At 45.2% G+C, this 13,011-nt stretch overlaps 1 protein-coding gene across 1 annotated transcript in view; it reads right to left on the bottom strand.

Moving 5' to 3' along the window:
- The window catches only part of PRAG1 (PEAK1 related, kinase-activating pseudokinase 1), a 99,858-nt gene extending 88,485 nt beyond the window's left edge, over window positions 1–11,373 (bottom strand). Inside the window, exon 1 of the mRNA XM_035140797.3 lies at window positions 11,000–11,373. The gene's annotated coding sequence lies outside the window, so the exon portion shown is untranslated. The remainder of the gene's footprint in view (window positions 1–10,999) is intronic.
- Between the last annotated feature and the right edge of the window lie 1,638 nt (window positions 11,374–13,011).

Genomic DNA, 13,011 nt, shown 5'->3' on the forward strand with positions numbered 1-13,011 from the left:
TACTTTCGCAGATTAAGCATTCTTCCAATATTCCATTTATTCAGAACCAAGAGTCATCAAGCACTTTCGCTGAGGACACATGACCGCAGATGCAGCAGAATTTAATTTTATTTTTTGTTCTTGTTCTTGGCCATCAACACCAAGACCAAGAAACAAGTATGTGTACCTACCTGGGTGGTGCTGATTATTTCAACAAAGATCTCTTTATCCGAGCCAGATTATTATAACCTGTCAGCAACAAAGGTTTGAGTTATCAGATAACCACCTCTGTGCTTCTTTGTGACATTGGTGCCGTATTCTGGATCCTAATTACTTCCACTGCAAAGGTAAGTACTAGACAACATATAATTGTCTAGTGAACATATAATTTTAGAAAAATACTTAAAGGTAAAGGGACCCATGACCATTAAGTCCAGTCGCGGACGACTCTGGGGTTGCGGCGCTCATCTCGCTTTACTGGCCAAGGGAGCCGGCGTACAGCTTCCGGGTCATGTGGCCAGCATGACAAAGCCACTTCTGGCAAACCAGAGCAGCACACAGAAACGTCGTTTACCTTCCTGCTGGCACTTTGCTTGCACTTATCTACTTGCACTTTGATGTGCTTTCGAACTGCTAGGTTGGCAGGAGCTGGGACTGAGCAACGGGAGCTCACCCCGTTGCGGGAATTCGAACCGCCGACCTTCTGATCGACAAGCCTTAGGCTCTGTGGTTTAACCCACAGCGCCACCCGCTTACTTGCATGTAAAATCGGATATTCAACATGAGGATTTTGTGGACCTATCAAAAAAACAGAATTTAAGACTCCTAAACTGTGGGGTAGTAGCAGTGGATGAGATTGTTGATCATAGCTGGGTGCTTAACTCTGTGGAAATCTGCAAAAGAGAATGCTGTAAGAGTAGCAGATTTCTCTGGTCCTCCTAAGGTCAGATTAATATACACTGTTTCCAAAGGTGAAGCAGAACAGAACATTTTAAACTACCAGGACATCCAAATCTAAAACTAATACTGTATAATAATTCAAGATAATCCTTGTAAGATCATACCAAGAATCCATCTAGTCCATAATTTTCAGTTTCCAGCCGTGCTCTGACAGATATCTTGGGCAGTTTGTAACAAGGATATGAAGGCAACAGTTATCCTCTGCTTGCCCCATGTGATTTTTAGAAATACAGGGCTTTTGAACTCAGGATGTACAGATCAGTCTGTTTTCAGTCTGTGCCACATAAGTCGATTTGGTGATATATCTGCATTAAGGACAAATGGCAGATTAATGGACCATATGGAAAATTGTATTTAACTACCAGTACATGCTTAAATATGACGCCGGCTCCCTCGGCCAATAATGCGAGATGAGCGCGCAACCCCAGAGTCGGTCACGACTGGACCTAATGGTCAGGGGTCCCTTTACCTTTACAAATATGTATTTTATCACAAAATATGTACTTAAATACTATTTTATGCATTTCTAAATCTATTTTATCCTAAAATGCACATTTTAGTGCATTTTGGTACATCTTTTAGCTGAGAACTGTATTTCAAAATTTGCAGAACAGCAAAATTCTAAGCATAATTGCATTCCAGCCCATGTATAAATCTGGAAGGTGCTAATCAGGTCGCTTCTCTTTAAAATGTGGACCTAATAAAATTCTTCTCCATCTGTATTCTGAACACAGATGTTCCCTTCAGCTCTCAAGGCTAATAACTGCAGATACATTTATCCCCCATTAATTTGTCTAATCCTTTTAAAACGGCTTCTAAACTAGCAGCCGCCACCAACCTACTAATGAATTCCAGAAGTTCATTAGGCTTTGCATGAACCAGTGCATACGGTGCAGCCTCCTAAAGCCAAGCTTAATTAGATGTTGTAAATATTTCCACAAAATAGGGTGGCATCTCCTCCTCACATCTGCCATCGGCATCCTTGTGTTGCAGGACTTCTCCTTAGGGGGCGAACATGCAGGGCACTGACAAGCCCTGTTGGAACTCTGCGTATTCAGATCCTAGTTCAGATAATACCCACTGTGGCTCTACGTTGCAGTGGAAGATTTTGTACTGAAAGCTATCTTTCCAGTAAGCTTATCTTGCTGTTCCTTCTTTTTGGGGAACTCCCTGTTAAGCTTTGAAGGAACCTCAGGGTTCCCCAAACTCATTTTAAAGACCACCATTGCTGAGGTAGAACTGTATATCTGTTCCCAGGGCAAAGCCGTATGTTTCTTGTATATTGTTATATATATTTTTGTTGGGGGGGGGACTCCCCTAAACCCTACAAATTAATAAATGGTAGAATTTTGATTGTTTGGGGTGTGAAGGGAGAAATACAGGCTGCAGAGGAATTCCTGGACTAGCCTATGTAAAATGACCTGGCCAAGCTAGGACCATTAAGAAACAATACGGTATAAGGTGAGGCGTTGCAAGAGAACTGTCCTTCCTCCTTGCCCCAAGGTGTGAAGAGAGACAGGTGAATTGGAAGGTTGCCCGGGGTAATTGGGTGTGGACAAGAAAAGAGAGTTTTTGAGCAAGGTGTTCTGGGAGGAAGAAGAAAGACTGGGAGCCATCTTGGTCAGGCTGGCTGAAGGCAGGCCGGGAGACTCCATGGCTGCACTGCTGTGGGGGAGAAAGCACCTCTTGAAATTACCGTGCTGTGAGATCTGGACTCCCTCCATGCAGACTGAAGGTGTGAATGGGAGAATAAACCATATTTCTTAAAGTTACAACCGTCTCTGCCGGGTCTCAGTTCTCCAAAGGAACACAGATCTTGGGTGAGTGCCTGGAACCCCAGGGACTCTTGCCCCCGCTCAACAGAGAGAGGGGGAGGCACCTTTTGTAACAATATTAATATATGGATGATGTCGAGACTATGAACAGACCTCACTGCTGGTAAAAATACTGTGGCAGCAGCTGTATGGAAGCAGGAACCATGTCAATATTGAGTCATCTCATGCCACGCTGCTCCTAATTTAAGGAGACATCAACTGCTCTTGGCTTCTTCCTTCTGTATTAGAGCTTTGGAAATAGGAGGCACATCTCTCAGTATATAAATTAAGGGATGCTGGAGCATTGAAAAGAGAGGTGAAGCTTTTCAAAGGGAAACCTATTGTTTTTCTCCACTCCATCCTTCTTCTGTGTCATCTGGGATCTTTCGCGGAAGGGCACCGTACTGTTTATTTACATTTATGTTTAGATTTGCATCCTGCCTTTCCACAAAAGAGTCCTGTGGGTGGCTCACAGCATAATACTATACAGTAATGCAATCAACATCAATCAAAATCAGAAACAGACGTCGCGAAGCAGAAGGGCTGTATGCAAGAGCATTGTTCTAGCAGCCTGGGAAAATAAACAAAATGTTTTTACAGCTAATATAAATGAGTCGGTTGTGTAGATCTAGTATATCCTATTCATGTCACGGGGACCACCTCCACCAAGAAAAACTCAGTGGGTGGTGGCACCCAAAGAAGGGCGTCATCTTGAGAGCCAGTGTGGTGTAGTGGTTAAGTGCAGTAGACTCGTAATCTGGGGAACCGGGTTCGCGTCTCCGCTCCTCCACATGCAGCTGCTGGGTGACCTTGGGCTACTCACACTTCTCTCAGTCCCACTCACCTCACAGGGTGTTTGTTGTGGGGGAGGAAGGGAAAGGAGAATGTTAGCCGCTTTGAGACTCCTTCGGGTAGTGATAAAGTGGGATATCAAATCCAAACTTCTTCTTCTTCTTCTTCTTCTTCTTCTTCTTCTTCTTCTTCTTCTTCTTCTTCTTCTTCTTCTTCTTCTTCTTCTTCTTCTTCTTCTTCTTCTTCTTCTTCTGTCATTTCCCCCTTTTTCCTGATATAGATCTTCACTCAACTCTTCTTCCCCGCCAGGGAAGCGGGGTGCCATTTTGAGATTCTCCTCAGGTGCCAAAATGTTTTAGGCCAGCCCTGTGTGAGTTATCTCTGAAAATTACTGCCACCCTTTGACGTCTGTGGCCTGGCAGCCCAATACTCAGAAGCAAGCTTCATTAAGTTCAAAGAGACTTGCTCCCAAGGAAGTTGCAGAGCCTCACTCTGTACTAACACCTACCGTAGTTTTGCACAGCTAGAATCTTCAGCATTCTTGCATTTATTTTTAAATGAACATCATCAAAGAAGGGGAGAAAATTGGCGCGGACGAGGCACGGAATGTAACCTCTTTCTTACTTGCGTGAGAAAGAAAAGTAGCTGCACAGATGAAGGAGACTCACAGGCAGAATCTTAATTCTCTCAAGTGAAAATGAATGGGTAAGGACTTGTTCAGTCCCTTGAAGAACTGGATCCATTTTGATTGCTTCAAATGAAGCTACAGGCCACATCAAAGTATTTTTGTATACTTCCCACCCCCCCTCCCCGTGTTACATCAAGTCCCAGGTAGTCAAGCACTACTTGCCAAAAGGAACATTTGCAAGATGAGCGAATGACAAACAGGAGCTGGTAATCCAATTATATAAACAGTATTTATCACTCAAGCAACTGGCAATTTGAAACTTGCAGTGGATAAGAAATATGCTGAGCTGGGATTCGTGACCTTGAAAACACACACACACACACACACACACACACACACACACACACACACACACACACCCTGGAGAGAAGATGGTCCTTTGGAGACTTGTATCTTCCCTCAAACTACACACAATGCCAGTGCACAGTGCAATGTTTTAAATTTTACACTTAGGCCTTATAGAGTTCTCAAATGACTATTCTGTATTGGGAGGTTTATGAGGCTGTTATATAAAGCAGCTTAAATATACTTTTTTCTTTTTTCGCTTAATATGCACATCCAAAATACAGATTCCTCACTTCCTGTGGCCTCTGTATCATCTCAACACCAAAGGATGAAGGAAATGTAATGAGTGGGTTGGAATGATCAGACAGGATCCTCCTGGTGAGAAAATGTATTTAGGAAATTCCACAGGCTGGGACCAGCTTGACAGTCAGTAGGAATGGCAGCTAGCACTATGTAACCACTATTCCTTCTGAAGATACGCTAACAACCTCAGCAACTGCTGCTCATTAAGCAAAAGGAGAGATTTCTAAATGGCTAAACAAAGAGGTAAACACAAGGTGGTGGTAGCTCTTAGCTGTAACAACAACAAAGAGGCTGTATAAACAAACAAAGCAATCCCCTTCCCTGTTGTGTGAGAGAAGCCTTAATTCATAGGTATAACACTGGGGTAACCACTGAAAAATAAGTAACCATTTGAGTACTGTCTGAGGTAACTGTGGCACGATTATGTATGCTTCACCCACAGTGGCCAACCTGTCATGAAAGAGCGTGTAAAATTTTATTTAGCACCTATGGTTCACATCACGAACCCACAAGCATGTGGGCTTCCAGAGAGGCGATTGTCACAACTTTGTTCCACTTCCCTGACCATTTTGCTGCCGTGCTGTGAGAAACCATGGTTTGGTTTAGTCAGTGTGTCATCCAAACCCAGGCTCGTGCTTTAGCTGGCTCCAAAAAAAGGATGGAGCCGTAACCAAGGTTTGCCCCTGTGAGCATACCTGAGGTAATCTGAGTTATTCATGACCTATCATTTCACCCTTAACATGCATTTCCAAGAGAGATACGAAGTGAATTGTTATGGATTTACTTCACTTTGGCTCCCACTTTCCCACATAAATGCGTTCAAAGAAGCTTGCAATACAAGAACAGTAAAAATGCAAAAGAGGGGCTAAAAAATTCAAAAACGTACAGAGCAGCTCTTTTTGATCAGATCCCCAAGAAAGTACCAGTGATTCAGAATTATTACTCCTCTCCACTAACTACATTGTAATGTAATTTTGTGGTAGGGAAGGGACATTTTCTCACCATGCATTGAAAGCACTGTGAAACAACTGTAAACAGCAATGAATTCTGGGAGATGTATTTTTTTTAAGGGCGCTGAGCTACACTCAGCGCCCTTAAAAAAAATACATCTCCCAGAATTCATTGCTGTTTACAGTTGTTTCACAGTGCTTTCAATGCATAGGAGGCCCTTAAAAAAAATAGGAGGCCCTCTATTCCCCCACAGAGCTACAATTTCCAGATAAGTTTAACAATCAATCCCTTTGCATGGGGAACTCTGAGAATTGTAGCCCTGTGAGGGGAATGGGGGAATCTCCTAACAACTTTAAGGCCAAAAGAGGGACCAAGAAAGGCAAAGGATCCAAGATGATCCTCTCTCCATGATTCTCCATGATGGGAGTGGTGGTGGGAATAGGCAGCTGAAGAGAGCTGAGGAGGAAGCAGAATGGGCAGGAAGGCGGGTGGCCAGGAGCAGTAGGCTGAAGTTCACATATTGATTTCAAATAACTAACCAGATCTTGGAATACAGTCCTCTATTTTGTCTTTCTGAGGACAGAGGAATTAGCACAGAGATGCTATTCAGGCCGTGGCTTCAAGATTACCCAGCCGGCATTTCTATACACTGGAATTTCTGTTCAAGAGACATTTCCTTCCCTCCCCAACACACATTCCATTCCATGTGATGCTCCTTAGAAGCACTTTTTGATTAGAATTCGCTGGTAAAAATTTCATGTGGTCTGCTGCACAGGTGGCTATAGGAGAAGATGGGTGCTTTTTATATCCAGTTGGCTTGCCTTCTTTGAAGAACACATCGTTGCTGCCTTAAGACTTTTTTTTAAAATAAAGCACACAGCACAAAGACTTCAAAGAGAATATTTCCTCTTGATTCTCTTTGCTGTGGGGCAGTGAGATGCAAGAAACACACACACACACACACACACACACACACACACACATTCTCTCTCTCTCTCTCTCTCTGATTGCGGCCAGCTGAGAGGAAGGACAAAAGCAGCTGTTTTCATCAAAATTCTTAGTCACACAATTCACATCATGACCCTAAGCTGGTCTGAAAGAGAGAAGCAAACAACCCTTTCATATAGCGAATAGCCCTTCTGAAATAACCTCACCTACATCTAAGGAATAGCTTGAAGCTGGTAGGAGTAGGTTGGACCCTGCTTTCTAAATATATCCATTACTGGCTTTTCCTTTAACAATAGAATAAAAAAATGAACCTAGAAGTATGTTTGTTCTTATGTAATTGAGAGAGTCTTCTTCTCTGGCGATCACTCGTAGCATTGTCTTCCATGAACACAGTCTTAACAGTGAGTCCATAAGTGACTGTGGAGGCCAATTCTGGATCCACACGTCCTTCCACGGTGGGGACATAGGTTTCTGGGTGGTAGTTGATCATGGTGAGGGTTTGCCAAATGTGCCTTCCTCTTAGCATGTTTCTCCTTTTTGTCCTGAGTTCGAGTGTCTTCGCTGGCCTTATTTGGTAGCTGTGGTGGGCAACAGCAGTACTCTGATCAGTGAGTTGTTATTTTAATTTCCCAGACCCCACTCGGGGGCTGCCATTTTAACTTTTCACAGTGCAAAGTTCCACAAGGGCAGTATAGGAAACTCAAGATGTCATAGGTACTAGCCAATCAGGTGCTTGTGACTCCTACATGGCCACCTTGTGCACAGCTACTTTGCTGGCTGTCAGGGACTGGGCAGAGGAGGAGGAGTGGTGGAGACCACCTCCCCATCCTGATCCTTCCAGGGAGGAAGAAGAGGAAGACAGTACAGTATACAACAGTGGTTTGCGGGAGGTCACAGCTCAGAGGCAGATGAGGGGGAAAGTTGGGAAAAAATGGGAGAGGAGGAGCAGGCAGAGCTGCAGCAGCAGCTGGCTGCCACGTTGTCATTAGAAAGCATTCCAGACCCATCTCTCAGAACCTGGCAAGCCTTAAAAGTAGGAGAGCAAATGGTGACTCCATACACTCACATAGAACACACAGACACACACAGAGGCAGGCAACCTCCCTTGGCCTTAGTTGATCTGTGCAAATCAGTCAAGGAATGGAGTTATCACTCTCAATCTCCGCTCATCAAGTGATCAATCTGATGACTGGGCAAGGAGTCATCTGCCTCTCTCCATCAGGGGGCTGTCCTCTGCCTATATCAGCATTGTGTCATTTTTCTTTCTTTCTTGAACCACCACCAAAGTTGTCAGGGTCTTGGAGGGCCAGATAAATATTGTTTGGGGAAGAGATGAGACCCGCGGCGCCGACGATCGCAGTGCAGCCTACCGGGAGGCAGAGCGCGGCAGCGGCTGCAACCAATGCAGGGAGCCGTGTCTCCTTTGCTTGCCAGCCCAGTAGAACTCTTTGGTAGGAGAGGTTTTCCATTGGGAGGCGCGAAGGCTTTAGTGGGCGGGGATTGGTGCAAATGTAGGCAGGGCGGGCTGAGAGGAGGAGCCGCCGCAGAGGAGCCGCGGCACCAACAGCGTTTCCTCCCCCCTCCCCTCCCATGTCAACAAGCCTGCACAGGGTATTTGCTTCCCTAGTCGGGCCTGCGGTTTGGCCTTCTGGGGGGGCAGCTGCGCCCCCCTGCCCCATGCTGGTGAATTAGCTGCCTTCAGCCCACCTCCCCGCCCAAGCAATGGACTGCACAGTTAGAATGCCTTTTAGGCAGTCCTGCCACGCAGCAAGACGAAGCAACCTGTTTCAGGTGCTGCTATGACACGCAGGAATTGGTGTCCGAATAGTGCAGCAAGGCATTGGGCCTAGCCAGGGTGAGTGGCCCTCTGCTTTGGGCAGCAAGATGCTTTTCATTGCCTCCATTTTTTCTGTAGCCCATTAAGAAGAAAGCACCCCACCTGAGAACAATCGTGGCTCTTTCATTTACTTACAAGCTTGCTTGGAAAAAAAAAATTTCTGTTTTCACAACAAACAAAGAATAGGAGCCAGCTGATTGCCAAAACAGATAAAGGGTTAGTGTCATAAACTTTACGAATGCTGACCCTCAGGCTTCAGTGGCAAATGGTGGGGGCTGGAGAGAAGCATATCTGATAACACAACACACACACACACCCAAATACCCTAGGAACATTAACAGGCACACTTTAGCAAGGCGTGTTCTTCCTGTTACTAATGATCCCATTTGTTCCGAGCAGATTGCCTCTCTGGTTCTTGTAACCCAGTGGGCCCAGCAGACTTTTTGGCAAGAATGCCACAGGGAGGAGACATAGCCGGCTGTGGGCAGGCAGGGATCTTTAGCCTCAGCAACTGCTTCATGGGGGCAAGGCCTGACACTCCTGTGCAGATCCTGTTTTGCTAATAAAGAGTTAACTTCAGCTTGCAAAGTGTGATTTACTGCTGGCTTGGTCAGTGCACAGGGGGAGGCAAGGGTGGGAAGCCCAGCTGCCCAAGTGTAAGCCCTTTTGCATACCTTCCAACATTTCTCCGATGAAAACAAAAATGTCCCCTCCAACATTTCTCCTATGAAAATAGGGACAACCTATTCCATACCCTCCAACATTTCTCCGATGAAAATAGGGATGTCCTAAGGGAAAGCGGGACATTCCGGGATCAAATCAGAAACTGGAATGGCTTCTGTAAATCCGGGACTGCCCCTGGAAAACAGGGACACTTGGAGAGTCTGCTTTGCATGGCTTCTGCTGAGGGGACTCACTGCTGGAATCCTTCCCATAGTAATTATTTCTATATCTGCACCTATACAGATAAATTAGTATGTGTGCATTTTACACAAACCTGTGTCTTCTTTTGCCTTCTCTTCTGGCAAATGCATAAAACAATATCCTGTTAATTATTCTGACCCACCAAGCCCAAGGAGGCCAGTATTTCAAAACAGAGGCTGCAGTCCTAAACGGTCCCTTCCTTGGGAGTTGGCTCCAATGAACATGGTGGGACTTCCTTCAGCATAAAAACACACCTAGGATTGGGCTGCAAACATTGGCTGACCACCACACACAAACATACCACAGGCTGAAGCTGCTACAAGCCAGCAAGAGCAGATTAAAAGGATGAGGGCAGGAACTTCAAGAATGAGAAAAATTTAACTGGGAGCCAGCCTTGATGGAAATAGCCTTCGTGGATAATGATAATAATGGCTAGAAAGTGACAAGTCACATTCTGCCCATTAATCCCTTTCAAACTGCAGCATTCGCCCCCTCACCAAGGCTTTTCTTAAGGCATCGGCTGTGGGAGAATTGTTGTTTGCGTAAGGCACAGAATAGTCTACTCACTACTTTATCAGAAACATTCTTAAGAGCTTTAATTAAATACGATAAGGACAGAGGAAAAGCAAACACTTCCAGCCTACGTGTTTCCTAACAAAGGGGGGGGGGGAAATAAAGATAATGTGAGACCTCATGAGGGGAAATTCTCTCTGTGTTATTATTCACTGGAGGCAATATAGAGAAGAAACAAATAACCCCGGTGTTTGGTTGCTCAAATTAGTGTTGGTGTGTGTGTGTGTGTGTGTGTGTGTGTGTGTGTGTGTGTGTGTGTGTAAAACTGTCACCATAATCTCCAGGTGTGTTGTTAATAATTATTCTTTAAAAAATTTTATAGCTCCTTTAAAGGGGTGATACCCTCAATACCACATGACAGGATTTCTATATTTGCTGTGTTGATGCAGTGGGGAGACTTGGGATTCCTTTCATGAATTTCCTCACCAAGCATGACTGCTGCTGCAGTCACCTTTGTCATTCCCACATAAGCCTGGGAAAATGTGCAGCAGCCTTGGTTAACCAGGTGTCATTCAGATGCTTTGGACTACAACTCCCACCAGTCTCAGCCAGCAGTGCAACTCCCCATCAGCAATAGCCAGCACATAGGTCAGGCATCCCCAAACTGAGGCCATCCAGATGTTTTGGCCTACAACTCCCATGATCCCTAGCTAACAGGACCAGTGGTCAGGGAAGATGGGAATTGTAGTCCAAAACATCTGGAGGGCTGAAGTTTGGGGATGCCTGACATAGGCAGTATGAAAACGCCTGAAGCCGAGAGACATCCCTGAGCTGGATGTACATGCGCCTGCGTATTTTATAATGCACATATCACAGAGAGGTAATAAAAAGGTACCTCAAAATGGCTTCCCCCCCCCAATGTTGGAATGTGCACACCCAGCAAGACAGAAATTTTATCTTATGAACGTCCTCACTTCGTGCCATTGGCTGCTAATGGCTACTTACCCAGTCTCAGGGTGGGCGGTGGTTGCAGCCCATCATGGCAGGACCTGAACTCAAGGAAGCAACGCTGGGCTAGGTACCAGTCATTGGTATATCCTCAGACCAGTGGGGAGACCCTCATGCCTCTTCATGAGCCTGGACCATCTTTGCCTCTCAGCTTCCCTTCAACTCTATGTTTCCATGATTCTTCTCCTGCTTCAGTTTCTGATTCTGGGCTTCTCTCTGCCACAGACTCTCCCTGCTCACTAAGCCCTGTTAGCTCTTCAGCTTCTGACTCTTCCTCCTGCCAGTCTTCTCCCTCTAACCACTCCCCTCTGACTCTGCAGAGAGTTTTGCAAAGGGGAGCTGAAGAATCCTTGAAAATGACAAGGCATCTGGAAATACAAGAATCCTCATAGAATACAGAGCTGAAAGGCTGATAAGGGATCTTTTGCAACCTGTCACTCCCCCACACCCAACATTTAGATTAATATAAATGCACTGCTGTGAAACATTAACTCAAATTACCTTAATAAATCACAGAACAATGTCTCAAGCTTGACTCAGCCAGGCAGTCTTCAGCTCAGGGTATTTGACTTGAACTTTGCAGGCTTACATTCCTATTGCTGGTTGTGTAGAAGTGTCAGTGGTGCTATTTGTAAGGTGCAGAGGAGGATAAATGCAGCTTTTAATACTTGTGGGAAAGGACTTTCCAATAGGCGCATCTAACTAGATATACAGGGGTAAAAAAAAAACCCACACTAGCTGAAATGTCTCCTACAAAATAATTAAAGTAGTATTTTTCATACAGTGTAGTGGTTAAGAGCGATAGACTCGTAATCTGGGGAACTGGGTTCGCGTCTCCGCTCCTCCACATGCAGCTGCTGGGTGACCTTGGGCTAGTCACACTTCTCTGAAGTCTCTCAGCCCCACTCACCTCACAGAGTGTTTGTTGTGGGGGAGGAAGGGAAAGGAGAATGTTAGCTGCTTTGAGACTCCTTAGGGTAGTGATAAAGCGGGATATCAAATCCAAACTCCTCCTCCTCCTCCTCCTCCTCCTCTTCTTCTTCTTCTTCTTCTTCTTCTTCTTCTTCTTCTTCTTCTTCTTCTTCTTCTTCTTCTTCTTCTTCTTCTTCTTCTTCTTCTGTATTCTAGAAGTATTTTTTCATCATACTTTGGATAGCAGAAGCACATTTTTCTGAAATAAAATTGGCTTTTACACTCAAAAGGTTTACTCCATGTCACTCTCTCAGTGGAGCCCATCTGTTATATTTCTCCATGAGTCACTACGGACATGCATCCTGAATGGAAGAAGAGAATTGGTGAAATATTGTGACTCACTTGCTTTCTGTTGCCTGTTTCTCTTCTTCTGTAATTGCAGTGACTCCTGCTTCCTATTAGGACTGGTAGGGCAGAAGACATGGAGACCAACAGTAGGTGGCGCTAGAGCCCAAAACAGGCAAAGCCAAACAAGGACTGTCTTGCACCTTCCTGATGATTTGTGCTCCTGATGCTATTGGGGAAGTCAATTGGATTCAATACCATTCGCACCTGCAAACATTTTTGGGTGGTCCCACGGATTCACTTCCATGTCCTCCAGAAAAGTGCAGGGAGTCCATGGATTTGGTCCTAAGGTCCTAAGAGAGATAGGATGCTAGGGACATGCAGTTACATAGATTATGCTCCCAATTAGCATGTGGAATTGGGCTTTTGTCATTGAGGTGAAAGCAGCCGCCTCCTGAATTAGCAGAAGAATTTATCCCTTTGCCACCTCTGTAGCTTCTTCTCTAGTTATTCCCTTGGTGCACAAATCAGAGGCAAATTTAGGGCAGCACAACCAGTCGAGGGGGGCACCCCAGAGCACCGCAACTGTGACATAGAGCACATACCAAACAGAAGACAAGAGGTGTGGGAAGCACTGAATTTTGGCCTCGCAGGGGGTGCCGCTGAAATTTCCACCCTGCATGAAATGATGAAGCTGGCAACCAGAAAATTGCAATTGTACGAGCCTGATCCTCTCTCTGACTCCCTCGAGG

This window comes from Zootoca vivipara, chromosome 15 (assembly GCF_965207765.1).
Source record: "Zootoca vivipara chromosome 15, rZooViv2.hap1.1, whole genome shotgun sequence".
Lineage (NCBI taxonomy): Eukaryota > Metazoa > Chordata > Lepidosauria > Squamata > Lacertidae > Zootoca > Zootoca vivipara.